Here is a 17,930-nt window from a genome sequence, read left to right as displayed (position 1 = left end):
CTGCACAGCCCCTGGAAAAGAATGGAGTACATACCTGTGTGGTGGGACAGACTGGATGCCTGTCTGGCGGGACAGACTGGAAGCATGGCTGCGCAGCCCCCAGGACAGACTAGATATCTGTCAGGCGGGACAAACTGGAATCCTGTCTGCCGGGACAGACTGGAAACCTGGCTGCACAGCCCCTGGAAAAGAATGGAGTACATACCTGTGTGGTGGGACAGACTGGATGCCTGTCTGGCGGGACAGACTGGAAGCCTGGCTGCGCAACCCCCAGGACAGACTAGATATCTGTCAGGCGGGACAAACTGGAATCCTGTCTGCCGGGACAGACTGGAAACCTGGCTGCACAGCCCCTGGAAAAGAATGGAGTACATACCTGTGTGGTGGGACAGACTGGATGCCTGTCTGGCGGGTCAGACTGGAAGCATGGCTGCGCAGCCCCCAGGACAGACTAGATATCTGTCAGGCGGGACAAACTGGAATCCTGTCTGCCGGGACAGACTGGAAACCTGGCTGCACAGCCCCTGGAAAAGAATGGAGTACATACCTGTGTGGTGGGACAGACTGGATGCCTGTCTGGCGGGACAGACTGGAAGCATGGCTGCGCAGCCCCCAGGACAGACTAGATATCTGTCAGGCGGGACAAACTGGAATCCTGTCTGCCGGGACAGACTGGAAACCTGGCTGCACAGCCCCTGGAAAAGAATGGAGTACATACCTGTGTGGTGGGACAGACTGGATGCCTGTCTGGCGGGACAGACTGGAAGCATGGCTGCGCAGCCCCCAGGACAGACTAGATATCTGTCAGGCGGGACAAACTGGAATCCTGTCTGCCGGGACAGACTGGAAACCTGGCTGCACAGCCCCTGGAAAAGAATGGAGTACATACCTGTGTGGTGGGACAGTCTGGATGCCTGTCTGGCGGGACAGACTGGAAGCCTGGCTGCGCAACCCCCAGGACAGACTAGATATCTGTCAGGCGGGACAAACTGGAATCCTGTCTGCCGGGACAGACTGGAAACCTGGCTGCACAGCCCCTGGAAAAGAATGGAGTACATACCTGTGTGGTGGGACAGACTGGATGCCTGTCTGGCGGGACAGACTGGAAGCATGGCTGCGCAGCCCCCAGGACAGACTAGATATCTGTCAGGCGGGACAAACTGGAATCCTGTCTGCCGGGACAGACTGGAAACCTGGCTGCACAGCCCCTGGAAAAGAATGGAGTACATACCTGTGAGGTGGGACAGACTGGATGCCTGTCTGGCGGGACAGACTGGAAGCATGGCTGCGCAGCCCCCAGGACAGACTAGATATCTGTCAGGCGGGACAAACTGGAATCCTGTCTGCCGGGACAGACTGGAAACCTGGCTGCACAGCCCCTGGAAAAGAATGGAGTACATACCTGTGTGGTGGGACAGACTGGATGCCTGTCTGGCGGGACAGACTGGAAGCATGGCTGCGCAGCCCCCAGGACAGACTAGATATCTGTCAGGCGGGACAAACTGGAATCCTGTCTGCCGGGACAGACTGGAAACCTGGCTGCACAGCCCCTGGAAAAGAATGGAGTACATACCTGTGTGGTGGGACAGACTGGATGCCTGTCTGGCGGGACAGACTGGAAGCATGGCTGCGCAGCCCCCAGGACAGACTAGATATCTGTCAGGCGGGACAAACTGGAATCCTGTCTGCCGGGACAGACTGGAAACCTGGCTGCACAGCCCCTGGAAAAGAATGGAGTACATACCTGTGTGGTGGGACAGACTGGATGCCTGTCTGGCGGGACAGACTGGAAGCATGGCTGCGCAACCCCCAGGACAGACTAGATATCTGTCAGGCGGGACAAACTGGAATCCTGTCTGCCGGGACAGACTGGAAACCTGGCTGCACAGCCCCTGGAAAAGAATGGAGTACATACCTGTGTGGTGGGACAGACTGGATGCCTGTCTGGCGGGACAGACTGGAAGCATGGCTGCGCAACCCCCAGGACAGACTAGATATCTGTCAGGCGGGACAAACTGGAATCCTGTCTGCCGGGACAGACTGGAAACCTGGCTGCACAGCCCCTGGAAAAGAATGGAGTACATACCTGTGTGGTGGGACAGACTGGATGCCTGTCTGGCGGGACAGACTGGAAGCATGGCTGCGCAGCCCCCAGGACAGACTAGATATCTGTCAGGCGGGACAAACTGGAATCCTGTCTGCCGGGACAGACTGGAAACCTGGCTGCACAGCCCCTGGAAAAGAATGGAGTACATACCTGTGTGGTGGGACAGACTGGATGCCTGTCTGGCGGGACAGACTGGAAGCATGGCTGCGCAGCCCCCAGGACAGACTAGATATCTGTCAGGCGGGACAAACTGGAATCCTGTCTGCCGGGACAGACTGGAAACCTGGCTGCACAGCCCCTGGAAAAGAATGGAGTACATACCTGTGAGGTGGGACAGACTGGATGCCTGTCTGGCGGGACAGACTGGAAGCATGGCTGTGCAGCCCCCAGGACAGACTAGATATCAGTCAGGCGGGACAAACTGGAATCCTGTCTGCCGGGACAGACTGGAAACCTGGCTGCACAGCCCCTGGAAAAGAATGGAGTACATACCTGTGTGGTGGGACAGACTGGATGCCTGTCTGGCGGGACAGACTGGAAGCATGGCTGCGCAGCCCCCAGGACAGACTAGATATCTGTCAGGCGGGACAAACTGGAATCCTGTCTGCCGGGACAGACTGGAAACCTGGCTGCACAGCCCCTGGAAAAGAATGGAGTACATACCTGTGTGGTGGGACAGACTGGATGCCTGTCTGGCGGGACAGACTGGAAGCATGGCTGCGCAGCCCCCAGGACATACTAGATATCCGTCAGGCGGGACAAACTGGAATCCTGTCTGCCGGGACAGACTGGAAACCTGGCTGCACAGCCCCTGGAAAAGAATGGAGTACATACCTGTGTGGTGGGACAGACTGGATGCCTGTCTGGCAGGACAGACTGGAAGCATGGCTGCGCAGCCCCCAGGACAGACTAGATATCTGTCAGGCGGGACAAACTGGAATCCTGTCTGCCGGGACAGACTGGAAACCTGGCTGCACAGCCCCTGGAAAAGAATGGAGTACATACCTGTGTGGTGGGACAGACTGGATGCCTGTCTGGCGGGACAGACTGGAAGCATGGCTGCGCAGCCCCCAGGACAGACTAGATATCTGTCAGGCGGGACAAACTGGAATCCTGTCTGCCGGGACAGACTGGAAACCTGGCTGCACAGCCCCTGGAAAAGAATGGAGTACATACCTGTGTGGTGGGACAGACTGGATGCCTGTCTGGCGGGACAGACTGGAAGCATGGCTGCGCAACCCCCAGGACAGACTAGATATCTGTCAGGCGGGACAAACTGGAATCCTGTCTGCCGGGACAGACTGGAAACCTGGCTGCACAGCCCCTGGAAAAGAATGGAGTACATACCTGTGTGGTGGGACAGACTGGATGCCTGTCTGGCGGGACAGACTGGAAGCATGGCTGCGCAGCCCCCAGGACAGACTAGATATCTGTCAGGCGGGACAAACTGGAATCCTGTCTGCCGGGACAGACTGGAAACCTGGCTGCACAGCCCCTGGAAAAGAATGGAGTACATACCTGTGTGGTGGGACAGACTGGATGCCTGTCTGGTGGGACAGACTGGAAGCATGGCTGCGCAGCCCCCAGGACAGACTAGATATCTGTCAGGCGGGACAAACTGGAATCCTGTCTGCCGGGACAGACTGGAAACCTGGCTGCACAGCCCCTGGAAAAGAATGGAGTACATACCTGTGTGGTGGGACAGACTGGATGCCTGTCTGGCGGGACAGACTGGAAGCATGGCTGCGCAGCCCCCAGGACAGACTAGATATCTGTCAGGCGGGACAAACTGGAATCCTGTCTGCCGGGACAGACTGGAAACCTGGCTGCACAGCCCCTGGAAAAGAATGGAGTACATACCTGTGAGGTGGGACAGACTGGATGCCTGTCTGGCGGGACAGACTGGAAGCATGGCTGCGCAGCCCCCAGGACAGACTAGATATCTGTCAGGCGGGACAAACTGGAATCCTGTCTGCCGGGACAGACTGGAAACCTGGCTGCACAGCCCCTGGAAAAGAATGGAGTACATACCTGTGTGGTGGGACAGACTGGATGCCTGTCTGGCGGGACAGACTGGAAGCATGGCTGCGCAGCCCCCAGGACAGACTAGATATCTGTCAGGCGGGACAAACTGGAATCCTGTCTGCCGGGACAGACTGGAAACCTGGCTGCACAGCCCCTGGAAAAGAATGGAGTACATACCTGTGTGGTGGGACAGACTGGATGCCTGTCTGGCGGGACAGACTGGAAGCATGGCTGCGCAACCCCCAGGACAGACTAGATATCTGTCAGGCGGGACAAACTGGAATCCTGTCTGCCGGGACAGACTGGAAACCTGGCTGCACAGCCCCTGGAAAAGAATGGAGTACATACCTGTGAGGTGGGACAGACTGGATGCCTGTCTGGCGGGACAGACTGGAAGCATGGCTGCGCAGCCCCCAGGACAGACTAGATATCTGTCAGGCGGGACAAACTGGAATCCTGTCTGCCGGGACAGACTGGAAACCTGGCTGCACAGCCCCTGGAAAAGAATGGAGTACATACCTGTGTGGTGGGACAGACTGGATGCCTGTCTGGCGGGACAGACTGGAAGCATGGCTGCGCAGCCCCCAGGACAGACTAGATATCTGTCAGGCGGGACAAACTGGAATCCTGTCTGCCGGGACAGACTGGAAACCTGGCTGCACAGCCCCTGGAAAAGAATGGAGTACATACCTGTGTGGTGGGACAGACTGGATGCCTGTCTGGCGGGACAGACTGGAAGCATGGCTGCGCAGCCCCCAGGACAGACTAGATATCTGTCAGGCGGGACAAACTGGAATCCTGTCTGCCGGGACAGACTGGAAACCTGGCTGCACAGCCCCTGGAAAAGAATGGAGTACATACCTGTGTGGTGGGACAGACTGGATGCCTGTCTGGTGGGACAGACTGGAAGCATGGCTGCGCAGCCCCCAGGACAGACTAGATATCTGTCAGGCGGGACAAACTGGAATCCTGTCTGCCGGGACAGACTGGAAACCTGGCTGCACAGCCCCTGGAAAAGAATGGAGTACATACCTGTGTGGTGGGACAGACTGGATGCCTGTCTGGCGGGACAGACTGGAAGCATGGCTGCGCAGCCCCCAGGACAGACTAGATATCCGTCAGGCGGGACAAACTGGAATCCTGTCTGCCGGGACAGACTGGAAACCTGGCTGCACAGCCCCTGGAAAAGAATGGAGTACATACCTGTCTGGCGGGACAGACTGGAAGCATGGCTGCGCAGCCCCCAGGACAGACTAGATATCTGTCAGGCGGGACAAACTGGAATCCTGTCTGCCGGGACAGACTGGAAACCTGGCTGCACAGCCCCTGGAAAAGAATGGAGTACATACCTGTGAGTAAGTAAACGTAGTGGGCTTTTGGGATTTTGATGAACTAAATAAATTGCCATTGTACGCAATAGTGGGGCAATGGGATTGTAACCCGAATTTGGATCCCAATTGCCGTTTAACTAAATTGCCGAATGGACACCTTTGTGATTTCCTTACTGACCACACTGGTAAGTCAATAGGGGCTTCGTGGACGCCTGTAGGGGCGCCCTCGCGCTGTCCGTAGACCACGCCCGATACCGGCCACTGATCCGAAGTCAGTTTTAAGTCGTGGCACGTGGCATAATGGGCAAGCTGGCAAGGGATCCCACTTCCAATTTATTCAATGTGTTGGCATGCTATTCAAATAGATTGCAAGTGGGAGGTTTCAACACACCTCCCCCAAACCCCACCCACATCCCATTTCTAGTTTATACCATGTGTTTGCTTGGTATTGAAATAGATTGCAATTGGGATGTTGGCCACCACCCACCCCAGGTGGGCGTGTACAAGTTCAGGAATTGGGCGTAGGGGCACAGGAAGAGAACCGAATGTCGTAGGGGTCCGAAACTTGGTGGGGGGGTAGTGTGGGACCCCCTAAACAACATATTGAAGCCCCGCCCCCAAATGTGGGCGTGGCCGGAAGTAGGTGTTCCCATAGGCCGATCGGCTTGAGACTTGGTAGGGGAGTAGTGTGGGACCCCTAAAACAACATATTTAAGCCCCGCCCCAAAAAGTGGGCGTGGCCGGAAGTTGTAGTTCCCATTGGCCAATCGACTCGAAACTTTGCAGGGTAGTTCTGTTAGGGACCACAAACAACATATTAAAAGCTCGTGTCCGTAGGTGGTCGGGAAGTTGAAAAACGAACCAGGAAGTGGAACAGGAAGTGACTTTCCCGAGGTCGTAGGGTCATGAAATTTCATAGGGGATGTCTGAGAGGGCTCCGGCACAACATACTGTAAGCCCGAGTCCGAACGCCAAGCGGAATTTTCACACCGCCCAACCAAATCCTTACTAACCCTTTCGCATCCCAATTCCAATTTATCTCACATAGTGCTCATAGATGGTTCGTGGACACAAATCCTATTCACCTAGTCCATTGAAAATAATTTTCAGGAATATTTTTTTCTGATTTTTTTACAAGGCTCTGGAAGGGCCTAGACATGCGGTTTTCGGATATGTGGTCGAGGGCCCCGGGACGAACCAGCATTCGACGCCCCGACTTCGAAGCTCCTCCCTAAACCCTGATTGGCCGCATCCCAATTCCAATTTATCTCACATAGTGCTCATAGATGGTTTGTGGACACAAATCCTATTCACCTAGTCCATTGAAAATAATTTTCAGGAATATTTTTTTCTGATTTTTTTACAAGGCTCTGGAAGGGCCTAGACATGCGGTTTTCGGATATGTGGTCGAGGGCCCCGGGACGAACCAGCATTCGACGCCCCGACTTCGAAGCTCCTCCCTAAACCCTGATTGGCCGCATCCCAATCCCAATCTATTTCCATTCATTTTTCGTGGACACATTGAAAAAGCAATTACCTGTTGGCATGCTTAAATAGATGGCAAGTGGGATGGTTAGACACACAATAGATTGCAATTGGGATGTTGGCCACCACCCACCCCAGGTGGGCGTGTACAAAGTTCAGAATTAGAGTTAAGAGCACAGGAAGAGAACCGAATATCGTAGGGGCCCGAAACTTGATAGGGGGGTAGTGTGGGACCCCTAAAACAACATATTGAAGCCCCGCCCCCAAAAAGTGGGCGTGGCCGGAAGTAGGTGTTCCCATAGGCCGATCGGCTTGAGACTTCATAGGGGAGTAGTGTGGGGCCCCTAAAACAACATATTTAAGCCCCGCCCCCAAAAGTGGGCGTGGCCGGAAGTAGGTGTTCCCATGGGCCAATCGGCTCGAAACTTTGCAGGGGAGTTATGTTAGGGACCACAAACAACATACTAAAAGCTCGTGTCCGTAAGTGGGCGGGAAGTCGAAAAACAAACCAGGAAGTGGAACAGGAAGTGACTTTCCCGAGGTCGTAGGGTCATGAAATTTCATAGGGGATGTCTGGGAGGGCTTTGGAACAACATACTGTAAGCACGGAGCCCTAGGTCATACCGTTTGGGCGTGGCTAAGTTTTGAAGGTGTTTTTTTTCTAACACAGAGCAGTCACAAGCATACATTTGGGGCCGCTGAGGGGCCAAAATTTGACGTAGAGGTCCCAAAATCGGTCGGGGTCATGTATGTGATGGCCTAAAAGAGTATCCCAAGGCCCAAGTTTGTAGCTCGAAGCGTTGGCGTATGGCAGCAAAAAAGCTATTGCGCTGTAGTCGTAGGCCTAAAGGTCAAACAGAAATGTACATACATTTGGGGCCGCTGAGGGCCCAAAATTTAACCTAGGGGTCCCAAAATCGGTCGAGGTTGTCTCTGTGATGGCCCGATGGAGGATCCCAAGTTGCAAGTCCGTAGCTCAAAGCGTTGGCGTATGGCAGCCATTAATCTATTGCGCTGTAGTCGTACACCTAAAGGTCAAACACAAATGTGCACACACTTGTGGCTCCTGAGAGTCTAAACCTGCACGTATCCACACATGCCTGCAGAGTGTTATTAGACCCAACAAATTGATAAAGATAGTGCATGCACAGACTCATAGGTCATATGGTTTGGGTGTGGCTATCATTTGAATTTGCACTTTTAGGCAGAATCTCCTCTAACACTTAAAGCACAAGACCATGTGTGCGGGGCCCCTGAAGGACCAAACCTGCACGTATCCACACGTGCCTGCAGAGTGTTATTAGACCCAACAAATTGATAAAGATAGTGCATGCACAGACTCATAGGTCATATGGTTTGGGTGTGGCTATCATTTGAATTTGCACTTTTAGGCAGAATCTCCTCTAACACTTAAAGCACAAGACCATGTGTGTGGGGCCCCTGAAGGACCAAACCTGCACGTATCCACACGTGCTTCCAGAGTGTTAATATACCCCACCCACTGAGGAAGATACTCCGAGCACAGACCCTTAGGTCATACGGATTGGGCGTGGCTAACTTTTGAAAGTGATTTTTTTCTAACACAGAGAGGTCACGAGCATACATTTGGGGATGCTGAGGGGCCAAAATTTGACGTAGAGGTCCCAAAATCGGTCGAGGTCGTCTCTGTGATGGCCCGATGGACCATCCCAAGTTGCAAGTCCGTAGCTCGAAGCGTTGGCGTATGGCAGCCATTAATCTATTGCGCTGTAGTCGTAGGCCTTAAGGTCAAACACAAATTTTCATACATTTGGGGCCCCTGAGGGGCCAAAATTTGACGTAGAGGTCCCAAAATCGGTCGAGGTCGTCTCTGTGATGGCCCGATGGACCATCCCAAGTTGCAAGTCCGTAGCTCGAAGCGTTGGCGTATGGCAGCCATTAATCTATGGCGCTGTAGTCGTAGGCCTTAAGGTCAAATACAAATTTTCATACATTTGGGGCCCCTGAGGGGCCAAAATTTGACGTAGAGGTCCCAAAATCGGTCGAGGTCATCTGTGTGATGGCCCGATGGATCATCCCAAGTTGCAAGTCCGTAGCTCGAAGCGTTGGCGTATGGCAGCCATTAATCTATTGCGCTGTAGTCGTAGGCCTTAAGGTCAAATACAAATTTTCATACATTTGGGGCCCCAGAGGGGCCAAAATTTGACGTAGAGGTCCCAAAATCGGTCGAGGTCGTCTCTGTGATGGCCCGATGGAACAACCCGAGTTGCAAGTCCGTAGCTCGAAGCGTTGGCGTATGGCAGCCATTAATCTATTGCGCTGTAGTCGTAGGCCTTAAGGTCAAACACAAATTTTCATACATTTGGGGCCCCTGAGGGGCCAAAATTTGACGTAGAGGTCCCAAAATCGGTCGAGGTCGTCTCTGTGATGGCCCGATGGACCATCCCAAGTTGCAAGTCCGTAGCTCGAAGCGTTGGCGTATGGCAGCCATTAATCTATTGCGCTGTAGTCGTAGGCCTTAAGGTCAAACCCAAATTTTCATACATTTGGGGCCCCTGAGGGGCCAAAATTTGACGTAGAGGTCCCAAAATCGGTCGAGGTCGTCTCTGTGATGGCCCGATGGACCATCCCAAGTTGCAAGTCCGTAGCTCGAAGCGTTGGCGTATGGCAGCCATTAATCTATTGCGCTGTAGTCGTAGGCCTTAAGGTCAAACCCAAATTTTCATACATTTGGGGCCCCTGAGGGGCCAAAATTTGACGTAGAGGTCCCAAAATTGGTCGAGGTCGTCTCTGTGATGGCCCGATGGACCATCCCAAGTTGCAAGTCCGTAGCTCGAAGCGTTGGCGTATGGCAGCCATTAATCTATTGCGCTGTAGTCGTAGGCCTTAAGGACCCCATTCAAATAGATTGGAATTGGACGATTTGTACTTACCGATCCCAATTCCAATCTATTTGAATGGGACCCCATTCAAATAGATTGGAATTGTACGATTTGTACTTACCGATCCCAATTCCAATCTATTTGAATGGCATCCCAATTCCAATTTATTTGACTGATGGAAATAAATTGGAATTGGGATCCCATTCAAATAGATTGGAAGTGGGATCGGTAAGTACAAATTGTCCAATTCCAATTTATTTGAATGGGGTCCCATTGAAATAGATTGGAATTGGGATCGGTAAGTACAAATTGTCCAATTCCAATTTATTTGAATGGGGTCCCATTGAAATAGATTGGAATTGGGATCGGTAAGTACAAATCGTCCAATTCCAATTTATTTGAATGGGGTCCCATTGAAATAGATTGGAATTGGGATCGGTAAGTACAAATTGTCCAATTCCAATTTATTTGAATGGCATCCCAATTCCAACTTATTTAAGTGATGGAAATAAATTGGAATTGGGATCCCATTCAAATAGATTGGAATTGGGATCGGTAAGTACAAATCGTCCAATTCCAATTTATTTGAATGGCATCCCAATTCCAATCTATTTAACACATGGAAATAAATTGGAATTGGGATGCAGTAAAATGAGGTTATAAGTTATTTTACAAAACACTTATTTTAAGCTTAAAAAACCATTTATCCATACTCCCCATGTCTGTCTGATGCAAACTGAGTGGTCAGAGTTTTGAAATTCCACTGTCCAATACCCCACTATTTTGATGACTTGAATAAATTGGAAGTGGGATCTCTATATCTCAGCTTCAGAATGACATAGCTTGAAAATTTCAACACTCAGCACTAAGTTTAGGTGTGCCTGACTCACTGTGTGAGTTTGGAGAAGATTGCAGAAAGTCAAAATTTTGGCTCAAAAAAACTCTAAGGGGTTAGTGTGTGTGTTTTTTTGAAGCAAAATTTTGACTTTCTGCAAACTTCACCAAACTCACACAGTGAGTTAGGAGGACTCAAACTTAGAGAGGAGTGGTAAAAGAATCGTGCTATCATATTCCAAAGCTGAGATCTGGAGATCCCACTTCCAATTTATTCAAGTCATCAAAATAGTGGGGTTTTGGACACCACAGTCTGACAACTCTGAACACCCAGCTTGCATAAACCAGACATGGGGAGCATGGATAAATGGTTTTTGAAGTGTTTTAGTGATAAGAAAAAAAAACTTAGAAATCAATGTATTTGAATGGCATCCCAATTCCAATTTATTTGACTGATGGAAATAAATTGGAATTGGGATCCCATTCAAATAGAGTGGAATTGGGATCGGTAAGTACAAATTGTCCAATTCCAATTTATTTGAATGGGGTCCCATTGAAATAGATTGGAATTGGGATCGGTAAGTACAAATTGTCCAATTCCAATTTATTTGAATGGGGTCCCATTGAAATAGATTGGAATTGGGATTGGTAAGTACAAATCGTCCAATTCCAATTTATTTGAATGGGGTCCCATTGAAATAGATTGGAATTGGGATCGGTAAGTACAAATTGTCCAATTCCAATTTATTTGAATGGCATCCCAATTCCAATTTATTTAAGTGATGGAAATAAATTGGAATTGGGATCCCATTGAAATAGATTGGAATTGGGATCGGTAAGTACAAATTGTCCAATTCCAATTTATTTGAATGGCATCCCAATTCCAATTTATTTAAGTGATGGAAATAAATTGGAATTGGGATCCCATTGAAATAGATTGGAATTGGGATCGGTAAGTACAAATTGTCCAATTCCAATTTATTTGAATGGGGTCCCATTGAAATAGATTGGAATTGGGATCGGTAAGTACAAATTGTCCAATTCCAATTTATTTGAATGGGGTCCCATTGAAATAGATTGGAATTGGGATCGGTAAGTACAAATTGTCCAATTCCAATTTATTTGAATGGGGTCCCATTGAAATAGATTGGAATTGGGATTGGTAAGTACAAATCGTCCAATTCCAATTTATTTGAATGGGGTCCCATTGAAATAGATTGGAATTGGGATCGGTAAGTACAAATTGTCCAATTCCAATTTATTTGAATGGCATCCCAATTCCAATTTATTTAAGTGATGGAAATAAATTGGAATTGGGATCCCATTGAAATAGATTGGAATTGGGATCGGTAAGTACAAATTGTCCAATTCCAATTTATTTGAATGGCATCCCAATTCCAATTTATTTAAGTGATGGAAATAAATTGGAATTGGGATCCCATTGAAATAGATTGGAATTGGGATCGGTAAGTACAAATTGTCCAATTCCAATTTATTTGAATGGCATCCCAATTCCAATTTATTTAAGTGATGGAAATAAATTGGAATTGGGATCCCATTGAAATAGATTGGAATTGGGATCGGTAAGTACAATATGTCCAATTCCAATTTATTTGAATGGGGTCCCATTGAAATAGATTGGAATTGGGATCGGTAAGTACAAATTGTCCAATTCCAATTTATTTGAATGGGGTCCCATTGAAATAGATTGGAATTGGGATTGGTAAGTACAAATCGTCCAATTCCAATTTATTTGAATGGGGTCCCATTGAAATAGATTGGAATTGGGATCGGTAAGTACAAATTGTCCAATTCCAATTTATTTGAATGGCATCCCAATTCCAATTTATTTAAGTGATGGAAATAAATTGGAATTGGGATCCCATTGAAATAGATTGGAATTGGGATCGGTAAGTACAAATTGTCCAATTCCAATTTATTTGAATGGCATCCCAATTCCAATTTATTTAAGTGATGGAAATAAATTGGAATTGGGATCCCATTGAAATAGATTGGAATTGGGATCGGTAAGTACAAATTGTCCAATTCCAATTTATTTGAATGGCATCCCAATTCCAATTTATTTAACTGATGGAAATAAATTGGAATTGGGATGCAGTAAAATGAGGTTATAAGTTATTTTACAAAACACTTATTTTAAGCTTAGAAAACCATTTATCCATACTCCCCATGTCTGTCTGATGCAAACTGAGTGGTCAGAGTTTTGAAATTCCACTGTCCAATACCCCACTATTTTGATGACTTGAATAAATTGGAAGTGGGATCTCTATATCTCAGCTTCAGAATGACCTAGCTTGAAAATTTCAACGCTCAGCACTAAGTTTAGGTGTGCCTGACTCACTGTGTGAGTTTGGAGAAGATTGCAGAAAGTCAAAATTTTGGCTCAAAAAAACTCTAAGGGGGTTAGTGTGTGAGTTTTTTTGGGGCAAAATTTTGACTTTCTGCAAACTTCACCAAACTCACACAGTGAGTTAGGAGGACTCAAACTTAGAGAGGAGTGGTAAAAGAATCGTGCTATCATATTCCAAAGCTGAGATCTGGAGATCCCACTTCCAATTTATTCAAGTCATCAAAATAGTGGGGTTTTGGACACCACAGTCTGACAACTCTGAACACCCAGCTTGCATAAACCAGACATGGGGAGCATGGATAAATGGTTTTTGAAGTGTTTTAGTGATAAGAAAAAAAAACTTAGAAATCAATGTATTTGAATGGCATCCCAATTCCAATTTATTTGACTGATGGAAATAAATTGGAATTGGGATCCCATTGAAATAGATTGGAATTGGGATCGGTAAGTACAAATTGTCCAATTCCAATTTATTTGAATGGCATCCCAATTCCAATTTATTTAAGTGATGGAAATAAATTGGAATTGGGATCCCATTCAAATAGATTGGAATTGGGATTGGTAAGTACAAATCGTCCAATTCCAATTTATTTGAATAGGGTCCCATTCAAATAGATTGGAATTGGGATTGGTAAGTAATAATTGTCCAATTCCAATTTATTTGAATGGGGTCCCATTGAAATAGATTGGAATTGGGATCGGTAAGTACAAATCGTCCAATTCCAATTTATTTGAATGGGGTCCCATTGAAATAGATTGGAATTGGGATTGGTAAGTACAAATCGTCCAATTCCAATTTATTTGAATGGCATCCCAATTCCAATTTATTTAAGTGATGGAAATAAATTGGAATTGGGATCCCATTCAAATAGATTGGAATTGGGATCGGTAAGTACAAATCGTCCAATTCCAATTTATTTGAATGGCATCCCAATTCCAATTTATTTAACTGATGGAAATAAATTGGAATTGGGATCCCATTGAAATAGATTGCAATTGGGATCGGTAAGTACAAATCGTCCAATTCCAATTTATTTGAATGGCATCCCAATTCCAATTTATTTCCATCAGTCAAATAAATTGGAATTGGGATGCAGTAAAATGAGGTTATAAGTTATTTTACAAAACACTTATTTTAAGCTTAGAAAACCATTTATCCATACTCCCCATGTCTGTCTGATGCAAACTGAGTGGTCAGAGTTTTGAAATTCCACTGTCCAATACCCCACTATTTTGATGACTTGAATAAATTGGAAGTGGGATCTCTATATCTCAGCTTCAGAATGACATAGCTTGAAAATTTCAACGCTCAGCACTAAGTTTAGGTGTGCCTGACTCACTGTGTGAGTTTGGAGAAGATTGCAGAAAGTCAAAATTTTGGCTACCCCTGTGAGTTTTTTTGAGCCAAAATTTTGACTTTCTGCAAACTTCACCAAACTCACACAGTGAGTTAGGAGGACTCAAACTTAGAGAGGAGTGGTAAAAGAATTGTGCTATCATGTTCCAAAGCTGAGATCTGGAGATCCCACTTCCAATTTATTCAAGTCATCAAAATAGTGGGGTTTTGGACACCACAGTCTGACCACTCTGAACACCCAACTTGCATAAACCAGACATGGGGAGCATGGATAAATGATTTTTGAAGTGTTTTAGTGATAAGAAAAAAAACTTAGAAATCAATGTATTTGAATGGCATCCCAATTCCAATTTATTTGACTGATGGAAATAAATTGGAATTGGGATCCCATTCAAATAGATTGGAATTGGGATCGGTAAGTACAAATCGTCCAATTCCAATTTATTTGAATGGGGTCCCATTCAAATAGATTGGAATTGGGATCGGTAAGTACAAATCGTCCAATTCCAATTTATTTGAATGGGGTCCCATTGAAATAGATTGGAATTGGGATTGGTAAGTACAAATCGTCCAATTCCAATTTATTTGAATGGGGTCCCATTGAAATAGATTGGAATTGGGATCGGTAAGTACAAATTGTCCAATTCCAATTTATTTGAATGGGGTCCCATTGAAATAGATTGGAATTGGGATCGGTAAGTACAAATTGTCCAATTCCAATTTATTTGAATGGCATCCCAATTCCAATTTATTTAAGTGATGGAAATAAATTGGAATTGGGATCCCATTGAAATAGATTGGAATTGGGATCGGTAAGTACAAATTGTCCAATTCCAATTTATTTGAATGGGGTCCTATTGAAATAGATTGGAATTGGGATCGGTAAGTACAAATTGTCCAATTCCAATTTATTTGAATGGGGTCCCATTGAAATAGATTGGAATTGGGATCGGTAAGTACAAATTGTCCAATTCCAATTTATTTGAATGGGGTCCCATTGAAATAGATTGGAATTGGGATCGGTAAGTACAAATTGTCCAATTCCAATTTATTTGAATGGGATCCCATTCAAATAGACTGGAATTGGGATCGGTAAGTACAAATCGTCCAATTCCAATTTATTTGAATGGCATCCCAATTCCAATTTATTTAAGTGATGGAAATAAATTGGAATTGGGATCCCATTCAAATAGATTGGAATTGGGATCGGTAAGTACAAATCGTCCAATTCCAATTTATTTGAATGGCATCCCAATTCCAATTTATTTAACTGATGGAAATAAATTGGAATTGGGATGCGATAGAGTTTGGGTTAGTGGTGTAAAAATTCCGCTTGGCTTTCAGACTCGTACTTCCAGTATGTTGCTCCAGTGCCCCCCCAGACATCCCCCATGAAATTTCATGATCCTACGACCTCGGGAAAGTCACTTCCTGTTCCACTTCCTGGTTCGTTTTTCAACTTCCCGACCACCTACGGACACGAGCTTTTAGTATGTTGTTTGTGGTCCCAAATAGAACTCCCCTGCAAAGTTTTGAGCCGATCGGCCCATGGTAACACCTACTTCCGGTCACGCCCACTTTTAGGGGCGGGGCTTAAATATGTTGTTTGAGGGGTCCCACACTACCCCCCTATCAAGTCTCGAGCCGATCGGCCCATGGGAACACCTACTTCCGGCCACGCCCACTTTTAGGGGGCGGGGCTTCAATATGTTGTTTAGGGGGTCCCACACTACCCCCCTATCAAGTTTCGGACCCCAACGACATTCCTGAACTTGTACAAGCCCACCTGGGGTGGGTAGTGGCCAACATCCCAATTGCAATCTATTTGAATAGGCATCCCATAATAGCTGAAATAGATTGGAAGTGGGATAGGTAATCACAAAACATCCCAATTGCAATCTATTTGAATAGGCATCCCATAATAGTGGAAATAGATTGGAAGTGGGATCGGTAATCACAAAACATCCCAATTGCAATCTATTTGAATAGGCATCCCATAATAGCTGAAATAGATTGGAAGTGGGATAGGTAATCACAAAACATCCCAATTGCAATCTATTTGAATAGGCATCCCATAATAATGGAAATAAATTGGAAGTGGGATTGGTAATCACAAAACATCCCAATAGCAATCTATTTGAATAGGCATCCCATAATAGCTGAAATAGATTGGAAGTGGGATAGGTAATCACAAAACATCCCAATTGCAATCTATTTGAATAGGCATCCCATAATAGTGGAAATAGATTGGAAGTGGGATAGGTAATCACAAAACATCCCAATTGCAATCTATTTGAATAGGCATCCCATAATAATGGAAATAAATTGGAAGTGGGATTGGTAATCACAAAACATCCCAATTGCAATCTATTTGAATAGGCATCCCATAATAGCTGAAATAGATTGGAAGTGGGATAGGTAATCACAAAACATCCCAATTGCAATCTATTTGAATAGGCATCCCATAATAATGGAAATAAATTGGAAGTGGGATAGGTAATCACAAAACATCCCAATTGCAATCTATTTGAATAGGCATCCCATAATAGTGGAAATAGATTGGAAGTGGGATCGGTAATCACAAAACATCCCAATTGCAATCTATTTGAATAGGCATCCCATAATAGCTGAAATAGATTGGAAGTGGGATAGGTAATCACAAAACATCCCAATTGCAATCTATTTGAATAGGCATCCCATAATAATGGAAATAAATTGGAAGTGGGATAGGTAATCACAAAACATCCCAATTGCAATCTATTTGAATAGGCATCCCATAATAGCTGAAATAGATTGGAAGTGGGATAGGTAATCACAAAACATCCCAATTGCAATCTATTTGAATAGGCATCCCATAATAGCTGAAATAGATTGGAAGTGGGATCGGTAATCACAAAACATCCCATTTGCAATCTATTTGATGAGGCATCCCATAATAATCGGAAAAATAAATTGGAAGTGGGATGTTTTTTACTTACCTATCCCACTTCCAATTTATTTGGATGTGCTCCACACTGTGGCCGAACTGTGTATCGCTCGAAAAACGCCCGTTTTTCAATAATTTATTGCCGGCCTCATGGGGGCGCTAGAGGCGGGGCGACACCTCCCCTCGTCTTTGGGGGTCCCCCCCTCGGGGCCTGACCCATCCACCAACCCGGCAAAAATCTGGGGGCTTCGGCGCGCAGCCCCCCTTTGGGGCCGTCAATTGGCCACTTAATAGATTGGGATTGGGATGTTGCTGCGCTAACTAGAGGTGGGACAGACTGGATGCCTGTCTGGCGGGACAGACTGGAAGCATGGCTGCGCAGCCCCCAGGACAGACTAGATATCTGTCAGGCGGGACAAACTGGAATCCTGTCTGCCGGGACAGACTGGAAACCTGGCTGCACAGCCCCTGGAAAAGAATGGAGTACATACCTGTGTGGTGGGACAGACTGGATGCCTGTCTGGCGGGACAGACTGGAAGCATGGCTGCGCAGCCCCCAGGACAGACTAGATATCTGTCAGGCGGGACAAACTGGAATCCTGTCTGCCGGGACAGACTGGAAACCTGGCTGCA

This window comes from Brachyhypopomus gauderio, unplaced genomic scaffold, assembly GCF_052324685.1.
Source record: "Brachyhypopomus gauderio isolate BG-103 unplaced genomic scaffold, BGAUD_0.2 sc131, whole genome shotgun sequence".
NCBI classification, from domain to species: Eukaryota; Metazoa; Chordata; class Actinopteri; order Gymnotiformes; family Hypopomidae; genus Brachyhypopomus; species Brachyhypopomus gauderio.
This window is presented reverse-complemented; position numbering follows the sequence as displayed.